Source organism: Onychomys torridus, chromosome 1 (genome assembly GCF_903995425.1).
Source record: "Onychomys torridus chromosome 1, mOncTor1.1, whole genome shotgun sequence".
Classification (NCBI taxonomy): Eukaryota; Metazoa; Chordata; class Mammalia; order Rodentia; family Cricetidae; genus Onychomys; species Onychomys torridus.
In genome coordinates, this window is record NC_050443.1 from 134,672,379 (window position 1) to 134,684,878 (window position 12,500).

The window sequence follows — 12,500 nt, forward strand, 5'->3', positions numbered from 1 at the left end:
ACTTCCTTCCTTCCTAGTGCTGGGATTAATAGCATGTGTGCTTCCCAAATACTGGGAGCAAAGGTGTGACATCTCAAGTGCTGGGATTAAAGGTGTGTGATTTCCAAGTACTGGCATTAAAGGTGTGCGCCACCACTGCCTGGCTCTGTTTCTCTCGTGTAGTCCAGGGTGGCTTTAAACTCACAGAGATCCACATGGATCTCTGCCTCCTGAGTGCTAGGATTAAAGGTATGTGTCAACCCTCCTTGGCCTCTATGTTTAATCTAGTGGCTTGTTCTGTCCTTGGATCTTCAGGCAAATTTTATCAGGGTACACAGCATATCATCACACCTCCCACTGACTCTGGAGCTCATCTATTTGGCTATGCTGCCTGGTCAGCAAGCCCCAGGTATCCTTCTGTGTCCGCCTTCCGACACTGGGATTGCAGGCACACACTATTGTGCCCAGCTGCTGTCATGTGGGTGCTGGGGATCAAAGAGATTCTCATGCTTGTGCAGCAGACACTTTGCTGACTAAGTCATCTTACCTTCCTAATTTTGATTTTACTAGACAGTCTCCCTAGTTTTGTTTAGTCTGGCCTTGGACTCTCAATCTTCTTGCCTCTGCCTGTCAAGTGCTGGTATTACAGGTCTGTTTTACCAGGTCCTTTTAAAGACTAATTTTCACTTTAAATAATCGCAAATGGCACATGGACAATGTTCATCAATAACTGTTTAATAGGAGTGGATTTAATAATTCTGTTTTTTCCATAAGATATTCAATTTTCCAAATTTTTCTGCAACATTATCCCTACTAGGCAGTCTTGGAGCACATACAAGTCCTTCCTAGTATCTTTTAGTGCCATTTGAAAACATTGGTATTCAAAGAAACAAAAAAACAAAGCATTACCATATTCTCAATCTGAGCTCCTGTCTATTGAGGCATCCTAGATCACTGCCTTTTTCAATCAGATTGACTTTTCCCTCTAGCACCTTAGTAAGTCCTCTACCTTAAAAGATAAAAGATTTCTTTTAGACTTGGTAACCTTGAAAGAAGACTACTATAGTTTTCAATTCCTTTGAGTTAATAATTTGAGTGTATAGTAAATAATAGGTTGGAATTTCCTTATAAGAAAATCATAACTAGTGTTTTCTAAAGTTGTAAAACAACATACAGTGAAGGGAAATAACAAAACCTGAAGCCAGAGAGAACCCTTAGTGTCCCTTAGTCCCATTCGCTCTCTGTCAGCTTCCAAAAGCCATTGGGGTCATTGTTGGGGACTCAGGGCTAGGAGGTCTCTGCTCAGGTGGAAGTTGTCTATGCTGTGTGCTTGCTGCTGTGACCTGCTGAAAGTTGAAAATTGGTATGTCAGGTCCACCTTGGACTTGTTCCCAGCTACAGATAGGTTGCTTGCTTCAAGAAGGGCCACATGACCTGCCCGAAGGAAGTGCTTAATGAGGACTGCCCATAGTTTCCGAAAGTACATCTCACCATTTCCCACCCACTTCATTTTTAAAGGAATACATTTATGCGTAACCGAAAAATCTGCATCGAATACATTCATGCTTTTTTATTTTATGAAAAAAAAAATCAATGCTAAATTCTGTGGGTGAATATTTAGTCTGAAAAGTTTCTTAAAATGTAGTTATTAATTAGGCCTTTTTTTTTTTTTTCAGCCAGCTAGCAGCCTGGGGCAGCCTAGGGTATGATTGACCTGGAGAGAAATGGTGCTTCTGCCAGCTGGTGAGCCGTGGGCTGCCCTGCAAATTCCACACATGGGTCACCTCCCCGACACAGGCCATGGTGCCCTCTGACTGAGTGGGGAGTGGGGTGCCGCTTGCTTCCCATGCATCTCCCACAGAGCACCAGGGAGCCAAAGTGTTGGGGACGTGCAGACAAGGCTCAGGTTTGGCTTGAGCTAGCTGAGTGACTTTGGGTGAGCCTCCAAGGCTCTCTCCCATGGGAAGGAGTCACCTGGCACAGCGAATAGCTGACTTGCTTCAACAGTGATGGAAACCCTGAGACAGGAACAAACAGAACACCCACCCACCCAGACACACCATACACACACACACCAAAATAAAAAAAAAAAAGTAGTTATTATTTTGACTCGGTATTTTCATGATCCCTTAATGTATTCCAAATAACAATAGTGAAGTGCTTGTTTTTTCTAAAGAAGTGGGTATATAACACTGGTGTCACATTATAAATAAATATGTGTATGTAACTTAGAGATTAAAATAACTTCTTTAGCTGAGGATATTTATCTCTTAGGAAATGAAATTGTAACCCTGGCTTTGCAGTCACTCTGACTCATCCACTAACAGAAGGAGCTCAGTCACGGCATGTTCTTGCTTTTGTTTGAGAATATGGGGCATAAACCATGTCCTCTAGGTTATGGGTATCTTCCACACCAATGCTGCAGACCTTATAGGTATATAGGTAAGGCTTTTCCTTGGAGTGAATTTATATTCAGGCTGAATGCACTCTTCCCCCACAGACTCCATCGTGGGCTCCTCTAGACTACATTATCTTTATCTAGAATTACAGGTTTCTCCCAGGTTGAACCCTTACCATTCACATCCCATCCATCTCTAATCTAGGATATTACACATTCATCCTCCTGCCTTCTTGGCCTAAATGCCCATGTGTTTTGCTTGGATCACTGGAACACCCTGTTAACTTGGCCTTACCACCCATTCTGAACACAGCAAACCATGTTCTTTACCTTTCAAGACTCTGAAAGCTGCTTAAAAATATTTTTGAACTTGCTTCCTGAGCTGTAACACTCCTTGTTCCTGGAGTCCTGTGTGTGCCACCCAGGTCTCTCTCCTTGCAAGCCTCCTGCCTCCTTCTCACCATGTCTGTCTTGGCTACACTGGCCCTCTTTGCCTTCCTTTTAACCTTACAGCTAAGCTCCTTCCCACACTAATCCCACCTCAGCCACTCCATAGCTTGGAATGATATTTCCTAATAATGTTTGGTGGAATCTTGAATATTCAGACATTATTGTCAGTGTACCTTTTTAGAAAGTTGTTCCCTGGTCTCTCTAAAAGGAGCAACACCTTTTTTTGTTTTTGTTTTTGTTTTTGTGTTTTAAAGCCAGAGAGGTTCACTTGGCTGGCCTAGAACTCACTGTATAAATCAGGCTGGTCTTGAACTCGCAGAACTCTGCCTGCCTTTGTCTCCTTAGTGCTGAGATTAAAGACATGTGCTACCATGCCCAATTGGTTTCATCACTTTTAATTTTTAAATGTATAGTAGCAATCACTATCCAATATTTTATTCTTCATCTATTACCATATATCATGTGCACATTTACATGTGTTGTGGATGCTGTCCTCTGGGCACAGCATGGTCCTTTTAAACATCAGCTGTGATTATCTACAGGGGACCTGCTCAGGATTGGGGTCATTAAGTTGCTGTCATGGAGGTAGGAAGGGCTCATAAGTCCCTGCCCTTCTCTAAGGACGTAGATGTAGTCAGCATCTTTAGTGATATAGTGGTTCAGAAGCTACCCATGCTCTTTTTCCTTGTCCATGCCTTCATAAAGAACCACGACTAAACTCATTGGTTCACCAAGCTATACTTGAGTAGAGTGGTTTCTTTGGTCTGTTGCAGGTGTCCTGTCTGGGGAGAACAGATACCTGTTTGTGTCCCAAGGAAAAGTTCACACAACATGATCTCTTTGTATAGTTGTGCTTGTGTGGAAATCACAGTCCCTTTTCTTCAACTTCTGGAGTATTGAGATTATAGGCGTGTATTGCTACACCCAACTCCTAATGTTTCTTTGTTAAGGCGACAAGTGCCTTGTATCGTAGAAGTCTGAAAGAATATCATGTACACACTCAATACAATGATGAAGGCATGACTTGAGCTACACATCTCTAAACGTGGTGTTTAATACCGGGATTCTGCAAACCATTACCTCAGTGATTTGGGGAGTAGAGAATTGTATCAGAGCCAAGACTAGGGTGGGTGAGAAACTTAACTTGTGAAAATTGAAAACACCCTCCCTTCATTTCCAGCACACTTCAGCATAGCAATACGTAGTCTTTTGTTGGTTTCCTTAGCTTGCATCTTTTTGGACAGTTGACTCTTTAAAAGATATTTCACTAAAATAATGTTTTTCAGAGTTTTTTTGGTCCTCTACTCAGGCTTGTGTTAGTCTTTTCTAATTTTTTCACTTGATTTTACATTTTAATTTTAGGTAGTATATAATGATTTTTGTGTAGCAGATACTTTTAACAAGAATTAACTAACTGAAAACTAACAGTAGTTTGTCTCCTTATCTGGGATTTCTTTTTCTTCAGTTTGATTATCTGGTTATCATGATTATCTGAGGCCTAAAAATACTAAGTGGAAAATTCCAGAAACGAATAATTTATATCTTAAGTTGTATACTGTTCAAAGTAGCAGGATGTAATCTCACACCTACACCCTTGCTATGTGATGTTAATCACACCTTTATCCCGTTTATTTATCTATGCTGTATATGCTATCATCTTGTTAGTTACTTAGTAGTATCTCACTTATCTGATTGACTGGTTGGTGTTCAGGTAACCTTCCTTAATTTAATAATGCCCCTAAAGCAAAAGAATAGTCATAGTGGCCGTTCGCACATGCCAAATGAGAGCTGTAAAGTGTGCTTTTGAGTGAAAATTCTCCTAAGAAAAGAAAAATACTATATGTTGCAGTTGCTGTGATTTATATAAGAATGCATCTGTTATGCTGGTGTTGCTGGAGTTTATGGCAAGTCTGTGATAAATGTCAGGCTAGGAGGGAGAAAGCATCTGCTTGTGAATCTAGCAAGAAGACAAAGTAGCTGCGGGGTTGACAACTGCAGTTTCAGAGATGGCGGAGGGTTGGGCTGTACCCCAGAGAGGAGTAGTGTTTGCATGAGAGCACAGGCTTACACAGTAGTATATACCATGTCCTAGAGTGGTTAATGATGCATAGTATATACCATGTCCTAGAGTGGTTAACAATACGTACTATATACGGTGTCGGTACAGATAGATTTATAAAGCTGAGAAGAGATAGGATCGTTAACATTCATTCTGGAATATTTTTTTCTGCAGTCCTTTCTTTAGAATCCATTTTATGTAAATATGCAGTCAGAAAAAGTCAGTGATGGAAGTGTCATTTGCTAAGTTTACCAGGAAGGAAATAAAGGATGGATTTGCCATGATGCTGTCAGAAGACTCAGCATGGTCCATATATTCAGTTTATTTTGAGACATAGTCTCATAGATCCCAGGCTAGCTTCAAACTTAAGGATGACCTTGATTTTTCTGGCCCTCCTAACTCTGCCTCCCAAGTTCTGAGATTATAGGCGTGGACCCACGCCTGTTTTATATGGATCAGATTCAGGTCTTCCTGCATGTGAGGTGCGCACTTTACCAACTTAGCACATTCCCAACCTCTAGCCCATCTATTTAATTACTCAACATTTTGAACAGATAAGGGGTTGTACAGCAACCCTATACTCGGGTTGGAAATGTCACTCTGGTTAGAAGTACTTCTGTGCCAATGTGGCTTTATGATATAGGATGGATTTTGTGAAAAATTGTTGAGATATGAAATATGTTACACATCAGACATTAATATAAAGAGAGAAAGTATAAAGTGTAAACCTTTTATAAAATCTACAATAACATCTACATGTTTGAGGCTTTTAATAACACAAACAAATGAAAAGAAATCAGAGGAAAATAGATGAGGATACTCAATAAATTAGAAACTTATACACCAATTTTTAAATCAATAAATAAGAAGAGTCAATTAGGGAAATGCTTGTACTTAAACACTAATTTCACCTTAAAAACACAACTGTCCAATGAAACAACAGAGAAAGCAATTCCTTCAATAACATTTTAAGTAAAGATAAGTTCAGAGAAGCAATACAGACAAGAAAAGTTTAGAATGTGTTTTTTTTTCTCATAAGTGAGTATATAAATTAAGATTTATTTTTCATTTCTTAATAGTGCTGGAGGTGGACCAAGAGGAGGGTATAGCTGTAGGAACCCAGCACCACCCCAGAGGTTGCACGCTCCCATGTCTCTGTGCTGCCCTCTAAGGAAGCAGAGTCAGCCCTGGCTCTCTTCAGGTCATTACTTACACAAGTCATGAGTTGGAAATACTCAGAATACCTTATGCTAGGGGGATTGCTAAGTATTGTACGTCCTTATGATAGCCTTTCAGACAGTCATTAATAATTTCCAAAAAACATAATTAGTATCATAGAATAATTACCACACATGATAGGTAGAAACAATATGGCATTGTTCAAGAACAGAAAAAACAAAAAAAGAAACAAACCATTTACCTAGAAAAAGAAACTGGAAAGACATATTTCAAATGTTCTAATTTTAGAAGCATTCTCTATGATGAATATTAACTTTGATAAGTAGGAGGGTAGTTTAGCTGATAGGAGTATAAGATTAGGACACAGAAAGGAGACTGGTAGGGTCTAGTCTATCTTCTTCCTGATTAACTGTCAACTAGAGGATCCCTTGAGTGAGTCAGTTCCGCCTTTGTAAAACCAGTGAGTTCTGGGCTTGAAAATTTTCTCTGAAATAATACCTGTGGGCTTCTAGGGAAGGAAGGTGGTAGGTGGGCAAATGGGTGTAAAGAACTTCCCATAAAGCTTCACCATGAAGATACTTTCTGTTCTCCAAACTGTAACTAGTTTTTTAAATTCAAAATTTAGATGCAGCTTGTCCACTATTTAAAAGTGTATTCAGGGCTTGTAGTATATTTAGAAGGTCACTTAACACATAGATGTTTGTTTGTTTGTTTTTTTGGTTTTTCGAGACAGGGTTTCTCTGTGTAGCTTTGCGCCTTTCCTGGAACTCCCTCTGTAGTCCAGGCTGGCCTCGAACTCACAGAGATCAGCCTGACTCTGCCTCCCAGTGCTGGGATTAAAGGCGTGCGCCACTACGCTTGATGTTTGTTTTATTGTTGTTTCCTGGAGACAGTCTTACTGTGTAGCCCAGGCTGGCCTAGGACTCGTTCTGTAGAGTATGTTATTCTTGAGTTTTGGTGTTCTTCTAACCTTTGCTTCCCAAAGTGTTAGGGATTACAGGCATCTGCAGCTACCTGGCTTTTGAGTTCATTTCTTTAATGCACAGATGCCTACCACGAGCACACTCAAAAAGCTAGATGGGGCCCGGTGGTAGCCCATGCCTTTGATCCCAGCACCCAGGAGGCAGAGGCAGATGGATCTCTGTGAATTTGAGGACAGCCTGGTCTACAGAGTAAGTTCCAGAACAGCCAGGGCTACACAGAGAAACCCTGACTCAGATAAAAAAGGAAGAAAGAGCAATGGGGCTGGGGGATAGCCCAGTTAGTAAAGTGTTTACCTTTTACCTTATGGTCGTGAGGACCTCAGTCTGATCTCCAGAGCCCATGTTAAAGCCAGCCAGTCGTGGTTCTGCGCACTTGTCTCAGCGTTGGCCCTTTGAACATGTGGATCCCTGGAGCAGGCTGGCCAGCCAGCTGTTCACCTGCTTGGCAAGTTCCAGCCTAAGAGACTTATTCTCAAAAAAACATAAACAACTTCTAAGGAACACTGCCTGATGTTGCCCATTGGCCTACACATGTGTGTGTAGACATCCTGAAGAATCTCTCTGTTTTTCTCTCTCTGTCTCTGTCTCTGTCTCTGTCTCTCTGTCTCTGTCTGTCTGTCTCTCTCTCTCTCTCTCTCTCTCACTCACTCACTCACTCACTCCTGAGGACATACATATACATACTTTGACGAACCTTACAGTGCCTATCAGATAACTTTTCCATGAGACTTCAGCTATTTTGGGAAACCTAGGGCCTCCCAATCTCCAAAATATTTCCAGTAAATAGCTGAATTTTCAGTGTACTTTATCTGCCTACTTTTGAAAACAACTTAACTGGATTAGCTTTTACTAAACTTCCTGGTCCACTTAGTTTCTACACATAATCGGTGATACTAAATTCAGTTATTTTTTTTCTGCCATATTTTAAAAAGTGTATTTTCTACCAGACTATACTGGGGGAAAATCATTAAATACACACAGTCCCTGCCTTGAAGGACAGTGTGTGAAGAGAAAAGCTTGAGAGACTTTGTCAGAGCTGCCCAGTTTCAAATGCAGGCTCCCTGTGTGAGTGGGGCAAACACAGAAGGCAGAATGTGCATTTCAGAGTAGTGTGGATGGTGGACAACATAAGGATTGCCTTTGGCCACACTTATCTCACTGTTTACCATTAATTCTTGCAGGTTGTGGGTGGATGATGTGCTCCTTGTTTAGAAATTCATCCTTGAATTATCTGGTTCTGCTTTATCCAAGTTTATATGGAAGTAACTCAGGCTCAGCTTGTTGGGCCTGAGATCCCATGCCTTATATTCCTGGCTTACTCCAGTGGACCTGAAACAAGTCATTTGACTTGTAACTCAGCTTCATGAGCCTTACATTTTGTTTTTCTCCCTTTATCTGGGAGCTGGCCAACTGGGAGGGTGGGGTCGGGACATTTGGCCTCAGCCTTTATATTCATTCATTATAGGGCTTCAGATGTAGACTTTACAATCTGTAAATACAGTCAAGAAAGGCCCTGGCGGGAAGAAATGAATACATTCATTGTATAGTCTTCACCACTATAGTTTTCCTGACTATATTTTGCCATTTTTAGCTGTAGAATCTAAAACCCCCTAAAAGTGGTGTGATGGTCTTCAGCCTGTGAGAGGTCCTCCTAGGTTGGTTTCCTTCTTTTCTGTGGTGTGATGGTCTTCAGCCTGTGAGAGGTCCTCCTAGGTTGGTTTCCCTCTTTTCTGTGGTGTGATGGTCTTCAGCCTGTGAGAGGTCCTCTTAGGTTGGTTTCCTTCTTTTCTCTGGATAGGTGGAGTGTTAGGATTCCTGGTTAATGTCAGTGTTTGTTTTGCTGGATCCTTGTGTGTAGATGGGCACCAGAGTTCTTTAGAACTGGCACAGTAACAGCTGCATTTTCAGAGCATTGAGGGATGTGTGTGTGTGTGTGTGTGTGCGTGTGTGTGTGTGTGTGTGTGTGTCCGTCCGTCCTTTGGCAGCTCTTTTGATGGGAGTAGTTCAAGAAGGTAGTTTGGGTATGAGAGACAGAACCAATGAGTCCATGATTACTTCAACAAAAAATGCTAATTAGAAAGAGCAACCCACTAAATCTATGATTGCTTTCAGTAATAAATGCTAATTCATGACCCTTAAGATAATGTATGATTAGATTTGAAAGTCATTTTTGATAGAACCATTTGCAGATCTCATCATGCAAATTGACAGAATAATTAGCATAAGTGTATGAATGCTTCCTGTGAATTGGATAAAAAAATAAGAATTGTGGCAGGTGCTGTAGGTTTCGGTTGTGTTGAAAAGATCTTGACAACAACAACAACAAAAAAAGCCTGGTGTTAGTGGCACACACCTTTAATCCCAGCATTTGGGAAGCAGAGGCAGGCAGATCTCTGTGAGTTCGAGGCCAGCCTGGTGTACATAGTGAGTTCCAGGACAGCCAGAGTTGTTACAGAGCAAAACTCTGTCTTAAAATATCAAAAAGAAAAGTTCTTGACAAAATGTGAACATTGAGGATGGGAGGGGTGTGTGTGTGTGTGTGTGTGTGTGAGAGAGAGAGAGAGAGAGAGAGAGAGAGAGAGAGAGAGAGAGAGAGAGGAGGGAGGGAGGGAGGGAGGGAGGGAGAGATATGGAATCAGCCTACTAAGCTATGTTGTACTCCATTGTAGGGTGTTAAGTGTGTATTTAATGCTTGTTCTGATGGCAAGTGATGGTGAGTGAAGTAGGGAATACTCTGTCCTTTATCCAGCTTCAGGGAGTGGGGAAGAAAAAGCATAGTGTTCTTTGCAGCCACTTATAAAAATGCTAGATGAAATGGCCTTTTAACAGATAGCATGGTTCTTAAGTCTGAGTATGCTGAGCTAGTGTAAGAAATGTGGAATATGTTCTTGAAGATGCAAGCAGTGTTTATAGGGACATTTTTTATTCATGTTCATAGTGAAGTACTGAAGGAGAAAACAGATTTCTCATGGGTCTCACATCCTCCTGTATGTTGACTTTGCTTGTTAAATATTATTAAATGCTTTGATGGGAGATGTTTTCAGTGTAGGAAAAAATAGCAGGCCAGGAGATTGATGATACAGACACCCATATCACTGACAGAACAGTGTATCTCAGAGTGCTTGGTAAAGCATAAGGATGTGTACAAATTTCCTTGTTTTGTTTCCAAAGAGGTGCCAGAAAACACAAGTCATGGTGTGGCGCGCATGTGTGTGTGTGTGAGAGAGCGAGAGAGCGAGAGAGAGAGAGAATATGAATGTAGGGGGGTTCTGTGTACAATGTACATTATCTGTCTAATAGGTTTAATTTATTACTATGTTTTTTAGTGCTAAGGGGAGACTCACAGCCTTGAATTCTGGTTTGAGCTTTTTACATTTTAGCTGAGTGGCCACTGTTTCTTCATCACAATTGACCTCCAGAAGAGTGTCTTGAGAATGAGGTACTGAAAATGTCCTTGACAGATCAGAGAGTGACCCATAGAAAACCCTAGAGAACAGGTCAGGAGAGGAAGAGAGGGTAGCCTCCGTTCTTGTTTTGTTTCTGCCCATCATTTAATTATCCTCTGTTTTCTTTAGGTTTTGCAGCCAGTTCTGGCCAGAAACATTTGACACATTTTCACTGGGTAACTGAGGAGCAGTTTATACAAGTGTGGACCACATTTAGGTAGTCAAGGCTGGTAAGAGCCAAAACTCAAGAGAGGAGAGCCATTGGAGGGCCTACGCAGCAGTCCCTGTGGTCTCTGAAGGAGACATTGCACATCTGAGTAGCAAGTGTAGCAACAGAACCCTGCTTTCTCACTGCTGCCTCTGGCCTGTTACAGCTAAGCTCTGAGGATAAGACAACAGGCAAGGTGTTCATGAAACCTGTACCTGTCAGCCTCCAGGGCAGCACCCAACAAGATGGGAAGGGGGAGAAAGGAGTTCTGACTCTGTTTCTGGCAGTAAGAAATAATAATGATAGCAATAACAATAAATCAGCATTGATTATGTTAACTTAATGCAAATATAAAATATAAAATTAATATTATTTATATTAAATTATTTTTATTAATATCATCATCATCATCATCTTTAAGGGCTCCAGCAATATATCCAAAGAGATGACAAATATTGATTGCTATTACCTAAAATGATCTAAAGAAACACAAGCCACTGTAGCTCATATTTCGTTCATTATTTATCGTTTTATTTAAGGGATAATTATGTGAAGATTTTTCAGATGACCAGGAGGAAAGGGCCCTACTTTTTTCTTTTTTCATTAACTTTACAAATTAAGATCTCTTGAGGCTGTTGAAATGGCTCAGAGGTGGGTTAAGAACACATGCTGCCATTGCAGAGAACCCAACTTTAGTTTCTAGCACCCATGTCAGGTGGTTTACACCTGCCTATAATTACAAGCCCACAAGGTTTGGCCCCTCCTCTGGCCTCCATGGGCATCTGCATTCATGGGTACATGTCTGTGCACAGACGCACCCTTCCCCAACCACATCATTAAAAACAAACTCTTAGGGACCGAACAGATGACTCAGCAGCAGGAGCTCTTGGCTCTTGATGCTCTTAAAGAGAATTCGAGTTCGATCCCCAGAAAATATCTGGTGTCCATCCTGTGCCTCTGGCCTCCTTGGCACCTGCCCTCACCAACATACACATCCTTTTTTAAAAAAGATAAATCTCTGCTGTTTTTGTAGTCTGAAGGACTGGCAGAGGTGTGATGGTCATGTCTACAGTCTGCCTTCAAAAACAGGTCCTTGGGTGGGGATAGTAATAAAAAGCAAAAATCTTAAGTGTTTTTTCTTGCATCTTTTTAATTGCTCAAGAGAGTAAAGATACTAGTTCCTATAAATTATTGATTAATAATGATTACTAATATGTGGCTGCATTTCTAGTGGGTATAGACATTTTCAGGTATCTGTTATTCGTAGTGGGGATTATAGAATATTCCACTATAATTTTCAAATTAACCCCCCTAAAATGTGAATTAGCATTCACATTTCAGTGTTACATTTACATATTAAGGTGTTCTATATCATGTTATTAAAAATCATAGGCAGGGGGAAATGGCTCAGTGTATAAAGCCTGAGCTACACAGATGTGAGCACTGGAGCTCAGATTCCTGTCCCTTGTAAATGTGGCTTCCTAATTCCAGGGCGAGAAAGGACCCTCAGAACAGGCTGGTTAGCTATATTAATTAGTGAAATCCATGAGCTCTGAGTTCAGTGAAAAAGCCTGCCTCAATGACTGTGGAGGAGAGTGATCAAAGACAGTTCCTGACATTCACCTTGGTCCTCCGTGTATACATGTTTGTGCATGTGCCCACACATGTGAAATAAATAAGTAAACAAACCAGCTGCAGTAGAACATTGGGTCCAGAATCACCTTTCATTGTAACAGCTGAGAGCTCTGTATTGCCTGACAGTTGCTTAAGATACTCAAATTTATGTTTATTTGAATCT

The 12,500-nt window shown here is 41.0% G+C and overlaps 1 protein-coding gene across 1 annotated transcript in view; it reads left to right on the top strand.

The window, feature by feature from the left end:
- The window catches only part of LOC118596111 (guanine nucleotide-binding protein G(q) subunit alpha), a 260,430-nt gene that overhangs the window by 86,492 nt on the left and 161,438 nt on the right, over positions 1-12,500 (top strand). The window lies entirely within an intron of this gene.